At 38.5% G+C, this 16,266-nt stretch overlaps 1 pseudogene; it reads left to right on the top strand.

The window, feature by feature from the left end:
* Positions 1–10,034: 10,034 nt before the first annotated feature.
* Positions 10,035–14,239, top strand: LOC136997637 (uncharacterized; annotated as a pseudogene).
* Positions 14,240–16,266: the final 2,027 nt, after the last annotated feature.

Genomic DNA, 16,266 nt, shown 5'->3' on the forward strand with positions numbered 1-16,266 from the left:
ACACGAAAAATGCGGGCATGTCCACTCTCAGTCTTCTCTCTGGTATAATGTTCATACACATAACACGTAACTTATGATATCCGACTTTCACGTTATGACCAGTTGACAATTGTCGGCCATTACCATAGACATATATAACTAGAGCACTAAAGATGTAGGTATTCTACCGTCTGCTCTGGTCTCCGCCATTTCTGTTCCGTTTCCCCACTCCTTGCCCTCATGCCTCTGTCACTGAGCTGACAAGTTTATGATAATTAGGTTATGGTTTCTAAGCTGCTCGAACTCTGTATTTGCGTGTATCCGACTGTGAACAAAAAAAAAGATAAATGCCTTGCTGCGTTGCGGTCAATTGTACCAATAGAACATGTAATATACATGTATAATATACATCATGTGCACATTACTCTGTATTATCGATCCTTCGTGGACATAGCACGGAACGAAACCAAAAATTGTGCACATGGCTACGTAGTTCTAATGTGCACATTTTAGGTCCACAGGTGGCGTATCGCTTTCGCGGATCACGTAAAACCTGGCCGTGGCGTCTCTCAGGCTTCTCTCTGTCAGATGATACGGAAAAGAGCTGCGGCCACTGGATACTGCACTGAGTGAGACGAAATGGGAACGCAGCCCAAGATCTATAGAGAGAAGGTTACCTCAGTAAAACCGGTTGAGGGCGAGGGACGATGAAGTAAGGAGGGAGCTAGAAACAGCTTGATGGCGAGGAGCGATGAAGGAAGGGGGGAGCTAGAAACAGCTTGATAGCGAGGGGCGATGAAGGAAGGGGAGAGCATGATGATCTCATCGACAAACAGTAGCTGTCTGAGATAGCTTCTGTTTGCCGATGAGATCATCATTGCCCCTCTTGCCGCTCGCCCCTCTCTGCATTTGCCCCTCTTGCCGCTCGTCTCTCTTTGCATTTGCCCCTCTTGCCGCTCGTCCCTCTTTGCGCATGAGGTAACCTTCTCTCTATAGATCTTGAACGCAGCCTTAGTTTACACCAATTGTTTATAGTGTTTTTCTCTAGTCGCACTGGTGCGCACTGGGTGCGCACTAGATGAGGGCAACGTATTTCACTGGGCGTTTCGGTGCGCACGGAGACGGAGCGCGCTGTTTTAGTGAGAAGTTGAGTGCCGAGTTTTTGCACGTTAGTGCATAAATTCGACACGAGCTCTAAAAGACGGTGTCGGTTGAATGCAAGATGGCAGCGCGCGATATTTTTAATGCTTTTCAATTGCTAGATTTGCTATCTTCTTCATCATCTAGCAGTGATGAAGATGAAATAACAAAAGGAAATCCACAAAAAATTCCAAAAATCGAAAATTTTATTAATGTTGTACATAATCTTACGGATAAGGACGTAAGTTGTGATTATATATTTATTATTTATTAATAATTTAATTGTTGCTGTACAGGTATTGTTTATTGTGCTGTATTGGTATTGTATTATGTGAAAAAATATATACATGTGTTGTATATAAGTGCTACAAATAATTATATATTATTGTTACAGTTCAAAAGTCATTTTTGTGTTGCAAGAGCAACAGCTTATAAAATAATTGATATTTACGCAATTTTACAATTTTAACCGTCTGATAAAACTCACGGAGGTAGTAAATCTATCTCTGCTGAATTGGACATATTATCATTTTTGACACATTATCAATTTATTGAATAAATCTATTTCACTTGATTGAAGTTTTGATGACAGCATGTCATTATTGACTTTAAAGCAAATGTTTAATTCCTCTGACTGTTCCATCATTTTTCGTAAATCCAGAAATATTGCACTTTTTGGCACTTGACACATGTAGTTTATTGTTTAGCTGGGAGTGCAAGAAACTCGCACTTTCGGTAACCTCGTACAGTGCTGCTGCTACTGAACAAGTTTTCGGTGCGCACTCAGTGCGGCTCAGTGAAAAACGCTATTAGTATGCGTATCAAGTACTAAATCTGCTTCTTTGATTGGTGTAGATTTTACGCTAAACGATTTATACCTATCGGAGAAGCAGATTTAGTACTTGATACGCGTACTAAACAATTGGTATAAACTAAGCCATTGAGACAGCTAATCACAGCTATTCCGTATGTTCTGCATTAGTTCTGTACGGAACTGGGCTGCGGAACTGCTGCGGAGTGAAGAGTGCATTATTAGAGTCATTAATTCAAATACTTATGTAAATATTTTTGTTATTAAATAATTAATGATGGCGTATTCAAACAATTTGGTTATGGCAGAAGAAATAAAAGATGCTTACATCCATTCTTAAATAATTAAAATACAAAGCACCCATCCAAGGAACACACTAAAATCAAGAAAAAGTCAAAATGACTTTATTTTGACTCGAAATGGTCACGTATTTTCCGCGTGACGAAAAATTGATGTCATCGTATACTGTTTAGTGACAGAAAAATGACTTTGCGTTGACCTTTGCAAATTTATTATGTGTGAAAGTTTTCTGGTAGTAAAAGATTCTCAAAATTATTATTTGCAAATATATGTTTCTTTATGTCATTCCAATGCATCAATGGATCATTTTTTAAATTTATAGCCTTTCCTCTATCATATAATTTTTATATGTAAGCATATTTTTTTATAGTTCTTTTTGATGTATATCGTGTGTAATTAATTTTTTAATAAAATTTATTGTCAAATAATGCAATTAGAAAAATTGTGGTATAGAAAAGATGCGACTGTGCGAGTGTGCACTAATGAAGTTAACATATTTGATTTTACCGCATGTTCATATATTCACTACGACAGCCAATCGCATTTTATTTTGTTACTTTTGAAAAAGTTTTTGATTGGCTAAGCATGATGTAACTCGGTGTCCCGGACTCTAACAAAAGCCTTGTGCGGCTTTCTATATATTTGTATAATTCCATGGTTGTAGCGTGTCACAACCACGGAGTAAACAGAAGGAGTAAAATCTCTGTATTTCACATAGACATAGGAATAAGGAGACAGAGCATAAAATCTTACTTTAGGCGAGGGGAGTGAAGCCAGTTCCGCGGTGCGGGGAATAGCAGTCACGTGATATTTTAGTGCCACATTAGCATTAGTTGTAGCATAAATGTAGCACCAAAGTACCATGTGACCGTAGTCCCCGCTCCCCGAAAGCGGCTTCACCCCTCGCAGCTTACACTCCGTCTCCTTATTCCTATGTCTATGGTATTTCAGTTTTGACTCCACAGCGGCAAAAAAAAATTCGTGGCGCTTCTGTCGCTGACAACCTCATCTTTCCGGATGTATTTCATACATTGAAATATATACCATACTGGAAGGCGCACAGGCTACCCCCTCCATTCGACAAAACGGTCAGACAAGGCAGTGACTCGGTACCGGATTTCTCTTTCTATCTCGTCTACTCTCGACTAATAGTAGCTGTAAACACGTGACCGAGACTGTTGGTTAGATAGAGAGATCCGGGTCCGAACAGCTATCTCCATCTGACCGGTCGAGAACAAAGGCGTGCTCGTTCCAGTATGGTATATATTTCAATGATTTCATACGATCACGATTATACCAATAAACAAACTTCTGATTTTGTGAAAGCGTATGTAGCAGGTTATGTTGCGCGAAAGACAAAAACATTTACAAATTGTATAGAATGTGAGCATTCTCTTCTCAATATAATGGCAGAAAAATCTGTAGAAAGGGACAAACTTATTATTGTAAAAAGCAGAGGCGGGCTTCTGCATCCTTCTGATGAAATGTTTACTTTATGCTCTGCATTAGAAGATGCGGTGACAAAAGTCTTGGAATCAAGAGATTTAAATAAAAATATTTTATTCGAAGTACTCGATATGCTCGAAATCATTGATATTCCTAAAGTTGGGTGCCTTGATTATAAAAATTCATTAACCGTGGCTATAATGAATTTTTATTTAACAATCCGGATGTATTTTGCATGCAAAAAATTCAATGACATAAATGTTGCTAAAAGAGAAAAATCAAAACTCTTTAGAAAGCAATCTAAGCTAGCTTAAGTTATAAAACTTTTTTTTAACTTACAATAATAGAGTATTTATGTTGTCGAATTTTTTACATGTAGTTAAGGAATAATTGTTATTTTTTACTGTTTTTACTTCAAACATATTTATATTGTGTCAATAAAATAAATAATATATTTTTATATTCTTTTGTACTCTTTTAAATTTCTTCTTTAAATATTCGATCTTTTTAGTTCATTCAAATATTCGCGCCACGGAAGACGGTCAGGTCTTCATCTATAACAGCATCTCTACCGGTGAAAAAAATTAAGGACCGTTTTTAAAACAAAAAGGTCTATGAAGATTTTGCTCCTTCCTATTTTACTCCGTGGTCACAACCAAAGAGCTTATATAGATTAATGTGCGCCGCGAACGTGAATGGTCCTTCTTTGTTAAAGCTAAAAAAAAAAATTTATTCGCATTTGCATATATTCAGTGATTCTTTCAGCAGGAACATAAATCTTCGCAGTCGATAAATCTGAGCCCAGGATAGTAACTATCTACAGAATGACGGAACCACATTCTATTCCGGATAACGACGACAGGTGGGTGCATTCCTTAGATGACCCTCCTACATCTGCTATTTTTTGGCGTAGAGTTCACGGTATGTTTTTGCCTATGCAGTCACTAGAACGCGATCGCGGTTTCTGCGCTGTTAAGTGGAACTCTATAGTAATTTTCAGCTGCTATTATACACGTAATATGTTGGATAAAACTTTCAATGGTTTTCTTGATGATTTATCAGTTATTATTAATAAATATAAACACTGCCCGATATTAATTCTCGGCGACTTTAATGCCAGACACGTAAACTGGGATCCGAAACGAATGGATAATCGTGGTATTTTGCTCAATAATTGGATGGAGGAGGTTAATCTACATTTATTAAATAAGGAGTTTACTTATACTTGCGTGAGATGGCAGGGCAGATCGGTCATAGATTTAGCTCTCGCCAATAGATCGGCCAAGGCTGTGATTAGAAGCTGTGTGGTGGAGACTGATACGGTTACTTTATCTGATCACAAGTTGGTACGATTGGTTGTGGGACCATGTCAGGCTAGAATTAAATTTAAGACCATTAATAAAAAATTTCCTAGATGGAATTACTACAAATTGAATTCAGATAAGTTACTTGCCAGCTCTATCGGCATGGCCTGGTTTTTTAGCCTGTCGGACGAGGCCTCTGCGCAGACTCATGTTCGTTGGTTGTGCGATTTGCTGAGGGAGATTTCTGATATCTCTATGCCACGAAATGGAGGAATTAAGAGAGAGTCTTCCTATTGGTGGTGTGAGGAGGCGGCGGCCGCTCGCCGGAAGGTCACTAGGGCACGTCGTGATCTTTCTAGAACTAGGAAAAAGGGTAATAATAACAGAGAGAAGCCTGAGAGACGCCACGGCCAGGTTTTACGTGATCCGCGAAAGCGATACGCCACCTGTGGACCTAAAATCTGCACATTGGAACTACGTAGCCATGTGCACAATTTTTGGTTTCGTTCCGTGCTATGTCCACGAAGGATCGATAATACAGAGTAATGTGCACATTGATGTATAATATACATGTATAATATACATTAATGTGCACATTACTCTATATTATCGATCCTTCGTGGACATAGCACGGAATGAAACCAAAAATTGTGCACATGGCTACGTAGTTCTAATGTTCAGATTTTAGGTCCACAGGTGGCGTATCGCTTTCGCGGATCACGTAAAACCTAGCCGTGGCGTCTCTCAGGCTTCTCTGGTAATAATAATATGATAAATATTAAATATAGAAATTATAGAGTTTGTCTTCGCAAGTATAGAATTTGTATTATTAGAGCTAAAAATAGATCGTGGAACGAGTTGATCAATAACCTAAATGATAACCCTTGGGGCCTTCCTTACAAGATTGTTCTTAAAAAGTTAAAACCTACTTTTCATTCAGTTTGCGAGACACTTCCTCATTCTACGATAGTGGATATTATTGATGTCCTTTTTCCAGAGGACTATAATGAGCATAGCTTTATTGATTATTATTCTCATTTTGTTTGGCATGGAGATCTTTCCATCAGTGTAGCAGAATTGCGCCTTTAAGAAGTTACATGGCAAAGAAAGGCCCCCGGTCCGGATGGAATTCTGGGGGGGGGGGGGTTATCGCGGGTAGCGCGGGATCTCTCATGGAGATCTAGCGGGCATGCTTTGATTCGTGTCTCAGAGAGAGTATCTTTCCTACAGTCTGGAAGACTGCGAAACTTGTATTACTTAAAAAGAAGGAGGGGGATTCTTTTGACCCTAGAATCTATAGGCCAATTTGCCTTCTTAATGAGTCTTCCAAGTTGTTCAAGAGAATTATTGTCTCGAGAATAAATGATCATTTGGAGCTGTCTGGATTCCTCTCTGAGAATCAATTCGGTTTTAGAAGGGGGCGGTCGACCATAGACGCAATTTTGACACTTAGACGTATGGTCTCTGTCAAAAGAGAGGAGGATAGGTTGTCATTGCAGTAGCTTTTGATATCAAAAATGCTTTTAATACACTGCCTTGGAGCGTTATTCACTCGGCCATGATCTCCATGGAGTTCCCGAGCTACCTATGTAGGATTGTTTCCGAATACCTATCTAACAGAAGTTTAGTTTACACCGACTCGGAGGGTGTCACACGAGCGCGAGGTGTGTATCGTGGTGTTCCACAGGGTTCAGTCCTTGGACCGACTCTGTGGAATATCGGATACAACAGGGTACTTAGCCTCACACTTCCGTTGGGCTTTTTTTTTAATTGAGTACGCGGATGACACTATTTTAGTTGTTTTCGGAGAAAACATCGATGAGACATCTCACCTTGCGATGATGACTGCTTGCACGGTAGTGAAAGAGATCGAGAGGCTTGGCTTCGAAATCTCACCACAGAAAACGGAGGCTATAATTTTTCCGGCCTCTGCGATTGGGCATGGTTCCTACAATTTGATAATAAAAAACAAGGAGGTTCCTATAACCTCAACATTGAAATATCTTGGCATTATCTTAGATAGTGATTGGAAATTTACTCAACATTTTGAGAAGCTATATTTAAAGGTAAATAAAATTATAAGTTATCTCAGGGAAATTATGCCCAATTGCAGAGGACCTAATAAAAAGAAGAGGAAATTGTACTTACATGTAGTTCTCTCCATGATCCTCTATGGAGCTCCCGTGTGGTCGGTCTCTTTTGAAGAGAATCGAAGAGCGAAGACTTTAATGGTCAGGCTTATGAGAAGGATCACCCAAAGGGTCTGTTGCGCATACCGAACGGTATCCTTCGTCGCGGCGTCGATCATCCCGGGGACTCCCCCGTTAGAGTTCCAGGCGCGTAGGTTAGCGGCTCTTTACTTTAAGACTAGATCCGCCATAAACGATGAAGAAGAAAACTCTCCCAGTACTATAGTGAAATGGAAAATTGAAGCGAAAAAACAGGCCCTACTTGACTAGAGGGGGTGTCTAATGGACATGAATGATAGTCACCCTAGCTTTAGACTGCGCGATGCTTTAGTTGACAAATTGAATGAATGGTTAAATAGAAACCACGGCTGGGTCACATATCACATGACCCAATTCCTAACGGGTCACGGATGCTTTAATGAGTTTTTGTATAAAATTAAGAAAGTAGATTCTCCATTTTGTTATTTTTGTTGCATCGAGATTGATACCGCACAACACACCCTCCAGTTTTGTGGTTCTTGGGATTCCGAAAGGAGCGATCTGACACGGATTATTGGAGATAAACTCGATCTTCTCTCTGTTGTTACTTCGATTCTAGATAATGTAGACAAATCGAGGGCCTTCTCGACCTTTTGTTCTAAGGTATTGACCTGCAAAGAAGCGGCCGAAAGGGCGAGATAGGTTGCGAGCAGAAATCAGGTGATTGGACACATTGATTCCGAAGTCTCCGAATAAGACTGATCATAAAATTTATAACGATTGCGTATACTTTATATATATATAAAAATAGATTAGATTTGATTATATTATAGTTGAATAATATTATATATTATACTATACTTGTAAAGAGCAACTCAGGCATTTTGTTATGCTTATATGTGTATAAGCATATGGATGCTGGTGTTGTGCTTCTCAGTAGTTATCCTTTTTTCTATTAAGCGATATTATTCTTATATTTTGTTGGTCTTGGCTATGCTACCTTTTTATAGTAGCCTTTTATAATGTAGTTTATTCTTCTTAGTATTTTCCCGTTTTTCTTTGTCTAGAGCCCTTTTGAGGGCAATCCTGAGAGAGAGACAGAGATATGCTCTAGTCAGTAAGCCTGTCTCTCTCTCACGTTAGGGCCTGAAAGGCATGAGGTGAGTTTTTAGCTGGTAGGCGGTCGAGATGTGTTATCGGGTTCTCTCATGGTTGATGGTTCGTCTTCTCTTTTGTCCTTCCTAGGAATCGGACACTCTTTGCCCGCATGAGTTGTCGGATCCGGTCAGGCCGGAGAGATGTTCCTTATCGGTTATGATGAGATTGTCCTGATACAAGTCTCGGTCGAATCCAGCACTACCCTGGTCCGGAACAGGGTGTCTTTCGAAGATTTTCTCATCTTGGAACAAAAAAAAAAAAAAGAAAAAAACTATCTACAAAAAGTCTTAAATCAGACAACCCAAAATAAGGCTTCCCCTCGGGGAAGCCCCACCCACGTGAGCATCATGCCTCGTTCTCGATCCCGTTCACGTTTCCGAATCAAAGGCAATAAAGGTAACCTTGACAAAGGCAATGGAGTGAGCAAAAACACGAATCTTATTATCCCTAGTTCTAGCGATTCTGATTCTGATATGAATGTCGATAATCAGTTAATCTCCTTTTCTAAGAAATTATATCCGTCCATAGACAATGATAACGATCCTAAGAGAATTTCGGAAATCATTGGCATTAATACTATTATGTCTGACCCAAACAATGAATCACCCCCTATTGGCTCTTCGATCCCTTCGAGGCAGAAAAGATCTGCCGACGATGAGGGCTTTATTAATATCAATTCCAAAAAGACAAATAATAATAAAGACAATAACAATTCCATCTTAAATACTCAAATTAGCCGTCCAAACGAATCAATAAGTTCTCTTGACAAACTAATAAGCAATAGATATGCTCATAACAATCAGGGACCGTATTACGTATACATACAATCTTCCTCTTCTCCCCTCTCACCTATTCACCCTTTGTTCATAGGTCGATTCCTCAATAAACATGGTAAAAAAGAAACCATTGAGGTAAAAAAATTGGGATTCTCGAAAATTTCTGTCAAGTATCGCACAAAAGAAGCGGCCAATCTTTTGGTCTCCCAACAACCGCTTAAGGACCGCAACATGACTTGCTTTATTCCAAATTATAGAATATTTCGACAAGGCATTATTCGCAACATTCCTACTGATATAGAACCTGACGAAATTAAACTAGGAATTGAGTGTCCCACTGAGGTCATGACCGTGAGAAGACTCAACAGAAAAATCACTGTAGAGGATGACACAGGCACTAAAACCTCTCAATTCGTCCCCTCTAAATCCATTGTAATTTCCTTTCTAAACCAAATACTTCCCAAATTTATTAATATTTTTAGTGTTAGATATGAAGTAGTCCTTTTTATTCCAAAAACTACTATATGTTTTTCTTGTTTTAGATTCGGTCACTCAGCCGCACAATGTAGAGGCAAACCTCGATGTCCTCACTGTGGATGCTCTGACCATGAATTATCCCCTCCTTGTCCACACATCGCTTCATCCCCCAATTGCGCTAACTGTAAAGGAAAACACTCCCCCTTAGATCCTCAATGCCCAGAATATAATATTCAAAAAAACGTTCAGCTTCTCGCGGCTGAGAGAAATATTCCACTTAAGGAAGCCAGAGATATCCTTTCCGGGAAAAACTCATTCTCCAATATGGAGAATGATATCTTCAATTTCCCCCCCCTTATGAAAAGTTCTTCCCCAGAATCCAATATTTTCTCTCAGGGACTCTCTCCTTCTCTTGCCATCGCCCCCTATCAACTACACTTCCCCACCTAATCAGAGGAGCGTAACTTACGCCCAAATGGCTAGTAGATCTGGCATAAAATCTACCAATTACAAAAATCTTAGTTCTAAACCGTCCTCCTCTACCTTTAACAAGGAAACATCTACCCTTAAATCCCCTCCTGTCCGTTATTATGATGGACGTGGCTCTGGTCACGACTATATTCTCGAGCCTAACGGTAGGCCCCTTCTCATACCTCCGAATGGGTGCGCTTATCCCTCAGGGAGTCCCGATTCCCCTCATTCTTCACCCACCTCTTTTGGTTCTTATGAGAATCAAATGAAGTTTATCTTCCAACTTTTTACGCAGTTAATTGCTGCATTCAGTCAAATCAACCCATCGTTTTCAAATTTAGCAAATGATAGATCTTCCTCAATTTTTCCGCCACTTAATCAAAATTCTTCCTCAGCTAATACTTATTATTCTCACAATGTATAAGCTTTTTCAACGTCCTAACATCAATATCTTACAATGGAACTCCAGAGGTCTTCTTTCTAAGAAGGGAGAACTTTTAAAAATCATCAAAGATTATGACGTAATCGTGATCTCCGAACCTTGGTTAATTTCAAGTACTCACTTCTCAATTCCAGGCTATACTATCTTTCGTATAGATCTCAAAGAGATTCGTTACGCATAAAATCCAGTGGTCTGTGTACCATTGTCAGGAATGATATTCATTCAGCTATCGATGCTGTCATTAATTGCATAGAAGGTTCACTTGACACCCTAGGCGTAAAACTGTCCACCTCTCAAGGACAATTACTAATTGCATCAATTTATAAACACACAGAATTTCGCATAAAATATGAACATTGGGATAAGTTATTTTCTACCTTTGTTAATTTCAAAAATGTTGTTGTATTGGGTGACTTCAATTCGCACCATCCTTCCTGGGGATGTTCGATTATTGACTCGGCTGGCAGATCGTTGGAAGAAGCCGCTTCAGATCACGACTTGGTAATTCTAAACAACGGTTCACCAACTAGACTTACAGCCCCCTCTCAAAATAAGAGCGCTGTAGATCTTACTCTAATTAATCCTGATCTTGCACCTATCTGTTCTTGGCAGGTACTGGATGATTCTATGAATAGTGATCACTTTCCTGTCGTGACCACCATACTCACTACCGTTCAATATTCAAAAAGATTCTGTCACAAAATAGATAAAAAATCTACTAACTGGCTAACTTTTAAAAAATTCTTCATTCTTCAAGAAGAAGAAATTTCCTCAAGAATTCTAGATCCTCACATCAATCCTTCTGATCATATAGAATATCTCACTTCGCTTTTTATTTCAGCTATCGAATCTGCAAATGGCCATCCTCTTCGTTCAAACTCTGATTCCCTTTCAGTCCATCACTCATCTAAGGGACCTCCTCCGGCCCCGTGGTGGAATCACGACTGTGACTCTGCAGCAATAGAAAGGAAATTGGCTCTGTCTAACTTCAGGAAAGTCTCTTCTTATTTGAACTACTGTCATCTTAAAAGACAAGAGGCCCTGGCCAAGAGGGTATTTCATAAAGCCAAGAGAGAATCATGGAGGAAATTCTGTAGTGAGATTGAGTTTAAAACTGCCCCTGGAAAAATTTGGAGAACCATCAAATGCTTTAAAAACAAAAATTTAGTCGGTGTTCACAATAACTTCAACACAAATCATAAAATAGAAGAATTCAATAGTACTATTCATACTCTCTGTTCAGACTCTTGTCCCCCTTTCATCTCATTTGAGAATTCCGAACTCTCTCCGGATGAATCTTTATTCTCTCGATCTATATCCGTCAATGAGATATCCGACGTCATTGCCAGACTTGGTGTTCGATCGTCTCCGGGATTGGATGGCATTAGCTATCGAATGATTCAAAATCTCCCTATATTTATGCATAAACTTATTTGTCACCTATTCAACAGTATTCTGACCACAGGAACCTATCCCAATGAATGGAGGAAAACTTTAGTGTACTTAATTCCCAAATCCACTCCGGGTAAATTCCGACCTATTTTGCTAACACCTTGCCTGCTTAAAATCTTAGAAAAAATAATCTCTTCTAGACTTCAATGGTTTTGCGAGCATAATAATATTATCTCTAAATCTCAATTTGGTTTCAGGAAAGGTAAATCATGCTATGATAACCTGGCTCTACTTTCTACAGAAATTTGCCTTGGACTTGCATATGGACAATATACTCCTTGTCTTTTCTTGGACATTAAAGGGGCTTTTGACAACCTCATTCCTGACATTCTACTTCATACTTTGAGAAACATCGTGATCCCAGAGAGACTATGCAGATTCATTTTTCACCTTATCTCTTTTCGCATCCTCCATTTTATTATTAATGGTGAATTATCACAGCCTTATCATACCTATAAAGGTGTGCCACAGGGGTCTGTATTGAGTCCTATTCTGTTTAACATATATATTAATGCTTTAAGCAAGCAAATAACCAACAATTGTCGATTACTTCAATTTGCCGATGATACAATTATCTACATAAGAGGAGAAAAAATTGAAGAAATTCTTCTTAATTTATCCAATTCTGCCACAAAAATCACCACATATCTTGAAGACATTGGTCTGGAGATTTCTCCCTCCAAGTCGTCACTCGTCATCTTTACTAGAAAAAGAATAGACCCTTTCTCTTGTTCTATCGAGGTCAATGGAAATCTCATTAATTCAGTTGATCACGCTAAATTCCTTGGCATTTTTTTGACTATAGATTCACCGGATATCTTCACGTCAATTATCTCCTCTCTAAAGGCAGGAAACTTCTAAACATTATTAAAATGTTAAGAGGGGTATGGTGGGGCTCTCATCCGTCTGCCCTATTAACCATATATAAAATGGTTATTAGAGTTTCCATCGAGTACGAATGCTTTATTTTTGCTGGACTCTCTCATAACCTAAGCCAAAAACTTGAACGCATACAATTCCAAGCCTTAAGACTAGCGCTTGGATATAGAAGCACCACACCAACTAATGTTTTACTGGCAGAATTGTGTGAATTACCTTTACATATTAGATTTTCTTATCTCACTCATAGATATCTCCTAAGAGTTTTCTCGTTGGAAAAACACCCTCTCATCTCCAAACTCGAAAAGCTAACTAACGCTACCACTATTAATACTAGACATAATATTTCTAATACTTTTCTGTTACTCAAAGCTTTCTCTTCTACACGTGTTTTCAAAAACCTTATCAAATCCAAAATCAGAGTTCCTAGCTACTCGATACCTTTTGAAGCCCTTCTATGGACTCCTAACACCAGGATCACAATTAGATCTAATTTTGACACTTCCTCTGATCCCAACCAAACGTTCAGAATGTTCTATGGTGGACTAATCAAAGGAAAAAGCATCTTTTATACTGATGGATCAAAGAAAGAATCTGGATTGTATGTAGGCTTAGCTGTCTATGCTCCCTCATTAGATCATTCTCTTTTCTACAGAATCACCTCCAAAGCATCTATTTTCACTGCTGAAAGCATAGCGATAGACTTAGCTATTGACCTTATCATCTCCAATAAACTATGTAACTCTATTATCTTTACAGATTCTCAAAGCATAGTTCGATCCCTCGCCAACTGCTCTCCGTTGAATTGCAAAAATGAACTGGTTGTTTATTTAAAAGAAAAACTCTACTCAGCCCATCAACTAGGTCTTAGCATCGAAATCATTTGGATCCCAGCTCATACAGGAATTCTCGGAAACGAAATAGCCGATCGTCTAGCCATTCTGGCTACCAAACACGGAACTAATCTAAATATACATATTCCTCATTCTGATTTTTATCGTCATTTCCAAGAAAAAGTTTATCATTGATTCTTCTCTTTTCTTGAACGATGGAAAAATACAAAGGGCGTTCAATACTTTAAATTCTATTATAATAAAACTAGAAAACATTGATTTCACCCTTTTCAATCTCTTGATCGAAAGATCATTACTTCCGTAAATCGTATCAGAAGTAATCATTATAATTTAAATGCCTCGTTAGCTAGTTTCAACATTGTCGATTCTCCAAAATGTAATTGTTGTTATCACTCAGAAAGCATTGATCATGTACTATGGAATTGTCCACTTTACAATAATGCAAGAACCATATTACAAAACAAACTCCAAAAACTTAATCTAAATCCACCTTACTTAACCACTTCGCTCTTGAAAAACCCCTCTGCCGAAATCTTGGATGCCTTTGAATTCTTCCTCAGAAAGTCTAATCTCTTCCTTTAAATTTCCCGCTCCATTCTATTGCCCTCACTCCGAACCAGATGGCCGCAAGAGGGGAGACCCTTCGGAGCCATAACACATCTTACTTACTTACTTACTTATATAGATAGAGTAGAGAAGTCAGCTAAGAACAAAGAATAGGGGCGGTATTCATAGTCCGTTCTTATATTCAAAATCGTCTTAAGCACGGACTTATATTCGCTCTCTTCGTCACACATAGATTGTGTCTGACGAAGAGAGCAAATATAAGTTCGTGCTTAAGATGATCTTGAATATAAGAACGGACTATGAATACCGGCCTAGGAACGTTAGACAATAGAAAGAGAAAGAATATGAGAGGGCCATCTTTATCTTTGTCTAATGTTGCGCGTGCATCGAACTTCGAAAGCTGAGTGGGGAGACGCGTTGTTTTGAGTTTTGAGGAGAAGTTTCTTTAATAAACGCTGTGATCTGTGATAGAGAAATATTATCATTTTGCTCGTTCTTACTGAAGACAGAGATGTCTTTGCACGATAAATTTCTGTCTTATTTCATTATTATCTTCAACGTGGCTTACGCAACATTTATAAAATTATAACAAATTATGACGAAAGCGTGTGTTGTATGTAAAAAACAACCCATTCCCTTTGATAGATCTCGAAGTTTTCACAAGTAAGTATGAGAAAAATGTTTACGATATAATGTAGTATCCCATACAGCACACAAAGATTGCATACACATTGCATCAATCTTTCATCGCAATGTTGCAATTATTGTTGTGCCCTTGGTGATAGGGCATAGGTTCGGGATCTGCCGAGGAGTTAGGCCGGGAATCCGGGAATAATCCTTTTTAGTTTTTTCATAATAAAACAATGATTGCATACACATTGCATCAATCTTTCATCGCAATGTTGCAATTATTGTTGTGCCCTTGGTGATAGGGCATAGGTTCGGGATCTGCCGAGGAGTTAGGCCGGGAATCCGGGAATAATCCTTTTTAGTTTTTTCATAATAAAACAATTTTCCACATATTTATTGATCTCTTGATTTATTACAAATTCCCTTACTAGTAGATAAACTAAGTTCCGTCAGGAATCCTTGCCTTAGTTTTAGTATTACGGAGCCTCAAGTTACTCTTATTCGCTTTTAGCGATTTGTTATAATTCACAATCTTCTAAATTTGTAGTCCTGACGGACATACGTCCGTTCCTTTTGACTGATAGTTTTCGACCCGCCGTCGTGATCTCGCAACGGCGATTTTATATTCGCGAAACTGCACTTGATTGCAGTTTTAACGGTCTTTTCGATCGAACTTGCTGACGAAATTCGATAGTTCGTCAGCATTGTCGCGTTAAAAGTGAATTAGGTTTTAATTTTTGCTGCGCGATTCTCCGGTGTCTTGCACGAGCCAAAAACGCACTGAATATTTGATATCTTAACCTGATATGTAATAGATATTCTTATATTTTATTAATATATATATATAGAAGAATCTATCCACTGCTATTAACATACTTATGATGAATTGTTATCCGTTACCAGTGATCTTTAAACATATGAATAATCGACCGAAGTCCCTAATCCACAACTACCATAGAATTAATTATATTCTTGAGCACAACAATAACAATGATGACAAATTAAAAACTTTCTTTACGATACCTTTTGTAGATTCTATAGCTAATGATTTTACCTCGATTATTAGAGACAAGGAATTTAAGTTGGCCTTTTCAATTCCTAAAAACCTAAAAAAATTCATCAAAACGGGGAAAGATAATTTAGATTTGTTGTGCCATTGTGATGTGGTCTATAAGATCTCTTGTTTGGAGTGTGAGGCTTCTTATGTAGGACAGACAAAAAGACAGTTGATCACAAGAATTAAGGAACATAGAACTGATATCAACAAAAAAAGTGGCTCTCCTTCTGTCATTTCCCGTCATAGATTGGACTCCACCCATGATTTTGATTGGAAGAATGTTCGCATATTAGATGAAGAACCGTCATATTCAAAAAGGCTCACCTCAGAAATGCTCTACATTAAAAGACAAAAG

The sequence above is a fragment of the Linepithema humile genome, chromosome 2 (genome assembly GCF_040581485.1).
Source record: "Linepithema humile isolate Giens D197 chromosome 2, Lhum_UNIL_v1.0, whole genome shotgun sequence".
NCBI classification, from domain to species: Eukaryota; Metazoa; Arthropoda; class Insecta; order Hymenoptera; family Formicidae; genus Linepithema; species Linepithema humile.